General features: G+C 36.0%; 1 long non-coding RNA gene across 3 annotated transcripts in view; it reads right to left on the reverse strand.

The window, feature by feature from the left end:
• LOC103098075 (uncharacterized) overlaps positions 1 to 4680 on the reverse strand; it is a 99642-nt gene extending 94962 nt beyond the window's left edge. The window contains exons 1-2 of one of the 3 annotated variants that reach the window (XR_008913266.1): positions 4342 to 4680; positions 2834 to 3138 (exon numbers count right to left, since the gene is read on the reverse strand). This is a non-coding gene — a long non-coding RNA (uncharacterized LOC103098075). Of the gene's footprint in view, positions 1 to 1345; positions 1749 to 2833; positions 3139 to 4341 lie in introns of those variants that run through there. The other 2 variants (XR_008913269.1, XR_008913268.1) reach the window with 2 other exon arrangements.
• Positions 4681 to 7751: the final 3071 nt, after the last annotated feature.

Here is a 7751-nt window from a genome sequence, read left to right on the forward strand (position 1 = left end):
GGCCTGTTTTTAGAATTGATACAATGAGATGCTAGGTACCTAAAAGGGTTGGGCAAGTTTTGTCTTAATGAGATTACTTGATTCAGCTGTGTTTTCTCTAGTTCACTTACTGAGGATCTTGGTCTACTTATCAGGAATTCAGATGGGCAGTCCTTTGGAAAGTGTCTACAGTGATTGGTAGATGTAGGGACTCAGGGGAGGTGACATGGGAGAAAAATCCCTATATAAAAAAAAGCAGAATCTCTTGAGGAGAAATATATCCTTTTGGAGAAATCCTTTTGGAGAATCTCTGATGAGGATCGCTTGGGAAGAATCTCTTGAGAGAGGCTCTGGAGAAGGGAAGCTCTTGGAGGACAATCTCTAAGGAGGTCTCGCTGGAGCTCCTCTGAGGGGACTCTGTCCCTCTGGAGGCTCTGGAGAGAGGCCCATTGGAACAGTCTCTGGCTGGAAGGCTCTCTGGTAAAGTCAGCTGAGATGGAGCTGGCCTGGTGTCACTAGAATCCTTGTTTAGGCAGACCTTGTGGTGAGTGTTAAAAAACTGACTGATTTCTCTTTTAAGACTCAGGTCTAGGCCATATTGGCTTGAGGCCCTTCATACTTATTCCTTTCTTACTCTCTCTCTCTTTCTTTGATTACTCATTGTATTGTTAATTAAAATCTCTATAAAACCCAATTAACTTGGGTATTTGAATAATTGGAAATATTTCCCTGGTGACCACCTTATATTTGATTTTAAAACCCAAGACACTGTAGTGAAACACATTTTCTGCAGTCAAATTTACTCACCCTCTCTTATATCTATCACAATTTATATCTTCCACTATTTTAATCACTACAGTTTAAGACCTCAACCATTTTAAATCTCACACTAGCCAGATTGATGAATATAAATAAAATAATTATCAATATTTTTTCTATCTCTCAAGACATATACTATCATTTCTCAAAAATAATAAATCTCTCTTGCTGGGGTGGAACCCAGATAGAGGAGTAACTGGAGGAGTAAGATGGAGGAGCAGCAGCTCCATGTCATCATGAAAATCCCCTCTGACCAAAATTAAAATATCACCACAAAAGGAATACAAGATTGAAAAAAACAAGAAGGAAAAAGAGTGAAACAACTTTCAAGAAAAGAAAAACCCTAAAGGTAGACAGATAACATCTGGGACACTGGGGTGAGAGGAGAGCAGAATAAGCAAGAGGCAAGGAGTGAAGAGTAAGTCAAGACCAAACCACACTCCCCTACCTCACATCTACAGTCAAAGGTTCCAAACTTAAGTCCAAATTAACATTCAGACTTTGAGAATATGCCTGGGCTAATAGTAATCCAAGCCAAAACACACACCCATTGAAACTTCCAACCTGTGGAGAAGTTCAGATTCCCAGCCCAAGGAAATATGGGCTGAAGGAGGCTGTTCCATGTGGGCCCAGAGCAAAGGCAGGAATGCCAGTCTGGGCTTGGGATGAGGACATAATACACAGTTTGGGGTGATAACACAGTGAACAGGGGGAACCCCCCTGGAGCTTTTTGACCAAAACTAAGGACAGAGTCCCAGGACAGGGCAACCAAAAGTGTGCTTGATTGAATCAAGAAGACCTTGAGACCAAAACTTTGAGCTTAAGCCTGGGGCTAGAATTTGATAAGCCCCTAATATGATCAAGATCAGAATGAAATAAAAAGCTGACACTCAAACTTAAGGAAAGTCTTTATGCTACCAGCATCTCAAGGATCAATTGAATCATCAAGGGGAGGGAGCTCTCAGTGGTCACAGCCCTCAGACCACCTGGTAAACTAGTAATAACCCAGAAAATAAGTTGAGAATAACATCAAGGAAGGACTGGCATTTAAGGGAGTAACCCACCTTCCCAGAAAACAGAGCCTACATATAATTATAAAGGGGAAATTATATTTAAAAAAATCTAACTCTAAAGAATTTTTATGGAGACAAAGATCAAGGTACAGAAACAGAGGGGGACAGCTAAAGTAAAGGAAACAGACACAAAGTCCAACAGAAAAATATGCATTTGACACAGTATGGAAGAGCTTAAAAAAAGACTTCAATAACCAACTAAGAAAGGTAAAGGAAAAGTGGGGAATAGAAATGAAACAAATGCAAGAAGAAATGGGTCGATTGAAAAAGGAGACACAAAAACTAAAAAAAATAAAAAGGAAGACCAGGCCTTAAAAAGCAGAATAGATGATCTAGAAATTAATGATCAAGAAACAATAAATCAGAACCAAAGTAATGAAAAAAAGGAGGAAAACATGAGATATGTTATTGATAAAAGAAGTGATCTAGGATAACGATCTAGAAGAGACAATTTGAGAATTATTGGACTACCTGTGTATTAAAAAAAAGATAAGCGAGGGAAGTTCATAACCTGAGGGAAGTTTGGACTTTTGGTATGGAGAGGGGGAAAGAGAGGAGAACGCCCTTCTCAAAGAGGGGTTCAGGAGAGACAGTAGATGAAATGAGTTAATTCAGAGAGAGGAGAGGGGATTTGAAGATTTCCCCCCTTCTGCTTTCCCTCCTTAGCTAAAGCTGCTCTCCCCAATTCACTCTTGTCCCTCTTGTCCCCCCTTTACTACTCAAGACCAAAGGGTCTCCCCTTGATCTGTTCACTCACATTCAGCTTGGGGAGCAGATAACTTTTAATGCCAACTCAATCAGGTAATAAAAAAGGAAATAATGGGCAAGGAAGAATGGGAAAAGGAATGTGGGGAAAGGGAGTACCTGTCTCCATCTAAACCCTTTCCCCTCCCTCCTCAAGTTTGTGGGGTACTCAGGCCTTGGAAGCCTGAGTCCCCTGAGAGAAAGTCAGGTTGACTCACCTCTAGGCAACAGGAGCTGAGGTAAAGTCTGCTCAGGTTTCTCTTCAGAAGTACTTTCAACTGAGAAGTGTTGGGGGAAAAGATTTCCAGTCACCAGCAGGAAAGATGGATAACCCTCAGGAGATAGTCTTATTTCCAACTTCTCTCTCTGGCTTCTCAAGACCGAGAGAAACCCTCACTGCTCTCCCAGCCAGAGTCTTCTCCTCCTCTGGATTCCACTCCTGGGGTCACTCCCCCTTTGAGGTGATCAATTTCACATACTCTTCAGCCTGGCACTTTTTCTCTAGTGCCAGCCTCTATCACACCTGAAAGCCATGATCAAGAAAAAAAAAAAAAACCTTAGACATCATATTACAAGAAATTATCAAAGTAACTTCCTAGAGATCCTTGAACAAGAAAATAATATTGAAATTAAAAGAATTCACAGATCACCTCCAGAAATAAATCCTCAAATGACAACTTTGAGGAACCTAATGGCTAATTCAAGAACCACCAAGGAAAGGAAAAAAAAAACTTCAAGCAGCCAGAAAGCAATCATTTAAATACCGTGGAGCTATAATAAGGATCTCACAGGACCTGGTGGTTTCTACATTAAAGGGTCAAAAGGCAAGGAATATGATATTTATGAAGTCAATGGCTTTGGGTTTACAACCCAGAGTCACCTATCCAGCAAGACTGAGTATATTATTTCAGGGGGAAAAATTGGACATTCAATGAGCTATATTTCCAAACATTCCTGAGGAATTATCCAGACTTAAAAAATAATTGAAGTCCAAACATGAGACACAAGAGAAATCCAAAAAGGCAAATAAGAAAGAGAAAATTTAAGGGACTGATTAAAGTCAAAACATATATATGTCTACATGGACAAAGGATTTCTGTAATTCTCAAAACTTACTCTTAGTAGTAGATTAGATAGAAGGAATTTACTCAGCAAGAGGGTGGAGAAGTAAGCTGTTTATAATATGATGTATATATAAATGTGATCATATGGAACAGTATGTATGTATGTATGATATAATATGTATTCATAAGTGATATATAACAATGACTAAGGCTTAAAGAGAGGGTTGTACTAAGAGAAAAGGGGACAATTAGAATGGGGTCAATTATATAACATAAAGAGGCATGAAAACTCATTATAGAAAGAGGAGCATAAGGACAGTGATGGGCAATACTTAAACTTACTCTCATTGTAACTGCTCAGAAAGAGAAAAACAAGTATACTCTGTGAGGATTAGAATTATATCTTACCATACAGAAAAATAGAAGGAAAATAAGAGTAGGGAAGAGGGAGTTAATTGAATGAGGGGGAAATGGGAGGGATGACAGAAAGCAAAATACTGGTGAGGAGGAACATAGTGAAAGGGAATAGAGCAGGATTGAAAGGGGATAATATGATGGAGGGCAAAACACAGTCAGAAATCATAATGCTCAATGTGAATGGAATGAACTCACTAATAAAATCAAAGCAGATAGCAGAGTGGATTAAAAAACAGATATCTTACCATATGTTGTTTACTAGAAACTCATTTGAGGAAGGGTGGTACATACAGATTCAAGGTAAAAGGCTGTAGCAGAATTTAGTATGCATCATCTAGAGTAAAAAAAGTAGGAGAAGCATTCATGATACCAGACAAAGCCAAAGTAGAATTTGATATGATTAAAAGAGATAAGGAAGGAAATGACATTTTCCTAAAGGGTACTATAAAGAATGAAGTAATTACTAGACATTTATGTACCAAATGGTATAGCATCTAGATTTCTAAAGGAAAATTTGAAGAAACTCAAGGAGGAAATAGATAGTAAGAAAATACAAGTGGGGGAATCACAACCTTCCCTTTTCAGAACTGTGAATTTTAGATTTACTCCACTCTGCTTAGTCTTTAGAATTTTAGCAACCAGTAATATATACACCCCCACTTAAAGACTAAGTGTGGGGGAGGAAGGTCTATGACCTGCATGTGCTAGCAAGTGACAAATCAGAAACAGCTGACTAACCCCCCTGGGCTGTCCAAAGCCAAGTTTAAGCCACCATTACTTGTAAGACACAGGAAGTGATGTAAGAAATGCCTTTATATTTTGTGTCACTTCCTGTGAGAGGGACTTGGAGGTGGAACTTGACTTGTAGGAGCTGGAGAATGATACCTCAGACAGCTTCTCTGAGACAATCATTTGGTGAGTGTAAGGTTGACTCCCCTTTCCTTATCCAGAAAAGCCCCTTGGCTGAGGCCTCTGAACTCCCTCTGAGTTCAGATTAGGCTGGGCCAGCTATCCTCCCCTTTTCCCTCTCTCTCATTCCTAATTTCTTCCTTCTATTGTACATAAACCACCATGAAACTCCATTCTGTATTGAGTATTTCATTGGGATTTAGAATTTAAATCCCTTGTGACCAACTAAAAATACATATTCAGTCTCAACCCTAAGTTTTACCCTTGACAGAACTAGACAGATTGATCCAAAAAAATAAATAAGAAAGAAGTAAGGAAAATAAATGAAATGCTATAAAACTTAGAGTTAATAGATATATGGAGAAAACTGAACAGGGAAAAAAGGAATATAACTAATTCTCTTCTGTACATGGTACATATACAAAGACTGATCATAAACTAGGGCATAAAAACATTGTGTACAAATGCAAAAAAGCAGAAAAAATGAATGCAACATTTTCATACCATAATGAATTAAAATTATAATTAACAAAGGTCTATGCGGAGGCAAATTTAAAATTAAATGGAAACTAAATAATGTAATTCTTCAAAATTGGTGGGTCAAAGAAGAAATCACAGAAACAATTACAGACTTCATTAAATAGAATGACAATGAGGATATAACATATAAAAACCTATAGGATACAACCAAAACAGTACACAAGAGAAAATATATATATATCGATGAGTGTATATATCAACAAAATAGAAAGGGATAAAGAAATTGGGTTTGCACCCTAAAAAAATTAGAAAAATAACAAATTAAAATCCCCAAATAAAATTTAAATTGGAAATCCTAAAAATTAAAGAAGAAATTACTCAAATTGAAAATCAAAGAACTATTGAACTAATAAATAAGAATGAGAGCTGGTTCTTTGGGAAAAAAATTAAGCACTTGTTAATCTAATCAAAAAAGAAAAGTATATCAAATTAACAATATCAAAGATGAAAATTTTTATGTTACCTATAATAAAGATAAAATTAAAGTAATTATTAATTACTATTTGCCCAAATATATGGAGATAAATATGACAGTCTAGGTGAAATGGGTAAATAATTACAAGAATATAAATTACCTAGATTAACAGAAGAGGAAATAGAATATTTACATACTCCCATCTCAGAAAAAAGAAATTGAACAAGTCATCAAGGAACTTACTAAGAAAATATCCCCAGGGACTAGTGGATTCTATCAAACATTTAAAGAATCTCATTACTCTGCAAATTATCTGAAAAAAAAAATAAGTAAATAAGGAGTCTTACCAGATTCTTTTTATGAAACAAATACAGTATTGATTCCAAAACCAGTCAGATCAAAATTAGAGAAAGCAAACTAGAGATCAATCTCCTTAGTGAACATAGATGCAAAAATCTTAAATAAAATACTAGCCAAAAGACTATTGCAAATTATCACGAGGATTATTCACTATGACCAGAAGAGATTTATATCAGGAATGCAAGAATGTTTTAATATTAGGAAATCCCTTCACATAACTGACCATGTCAGTAATTGAACCAACAGAAATCACATGATTAACTCAATAGATTCAGAAAAAGCCTTTCACAAAATACACCCATTCCTATTGAGAAAACACCAGAATTTATAAGGATAGAAGGGTTATTCCTAAAAATAATAAACAGTTTATATTTAAAACCATCAGGAAGTATCATCTGCAATGAGTACAAGTTAACACCTTCCCAATAAGATCAGGAGTGAAGCAAGGATGCCCATTATAACCTATAAAAGGAGGTTAAGAGGCTAGTGGAAATAATTAATAACCTTAGCAAAGTTGCAGGGTACAAGATAAACTCACATAAATCATCAGCATTTCTGTATATGTCCAACAATATTGAGGAGCAGAAGTTAGAAAGAGAAACTCCATTTAAAATCACTCTACACAATATAAAATATTTAGGAATCTATCTCCTAATAGAAACTTAGGGATTATAGGAACACAAGTATAAAACATTTTTCACACAATTAAAATTAGATCTATATAATTGTAAAAAAAAAAAACAACATTAATTACTCATGGGTGGTATAAGCTAACATAATTAAAATGGCGATCCTACCCACATAAATCTACTTATACAGTGTCATACCTAACAAACTACTGAAACACTATTTTATAATATTAGAAAAAAAGTAGAACAAAGTTCATCTACAAGAATAAAAGATCAAGGATATCAAGGGAAATAATAATAAAAAAAATGTGAAGGAAGGGGGCCTAATAGTACCAGATCATAAACTGTACTACTAAAAAACTGGGGAAAATTCAATAATAAAACTCTCTGACAAAAGTTTAATTTCCCAAATATATAAGGAACTAAGTCAAATTTGCAAAAAAAAAAAAATTAAGCCATTACCCAATGGGACATGAATAGGCAGTTTTCACATGAAGAAATCAAAATTATCAATAAGCACATGAAAAAGTGTTCTAAATCCCTCATGATTAGAGAAATGCAAATTAAAACAATATTGAGATAGCACCTCACACCTAGTGGAATGGCCAATATGTCAACAAAGGAAAGTGATAAATGTTGAAGGAGATATGGCAAAATTGGGACACTAATACATGGCTGTTAGATTTGTGAAATAATTCAACCATAATGGAGGACAATTTGGAACTATGCACAAAGGGTTTTAAAAGAGTGCCTACCTTTTGACCCAGCCATACCACATCTGGGTTTGTACCTCAAAGAGATA

The sequence above is a fragment of the Monodelphis domestica genome, chromosome 7 (assembly GCF_027887165.1).
Source record: "Monodelphis domestica isolate mMonDom1 chromosome 7, mMonDom1.pri, whole genome shotgun sequence".
Taxonomy (NCBI): domain Eukaryota; kingdom Metazoa; phylum Chordata; class Mammalia; order Didelphimorphia; family Didelphidae; genus Monodelphis; species Monodelphis domestica.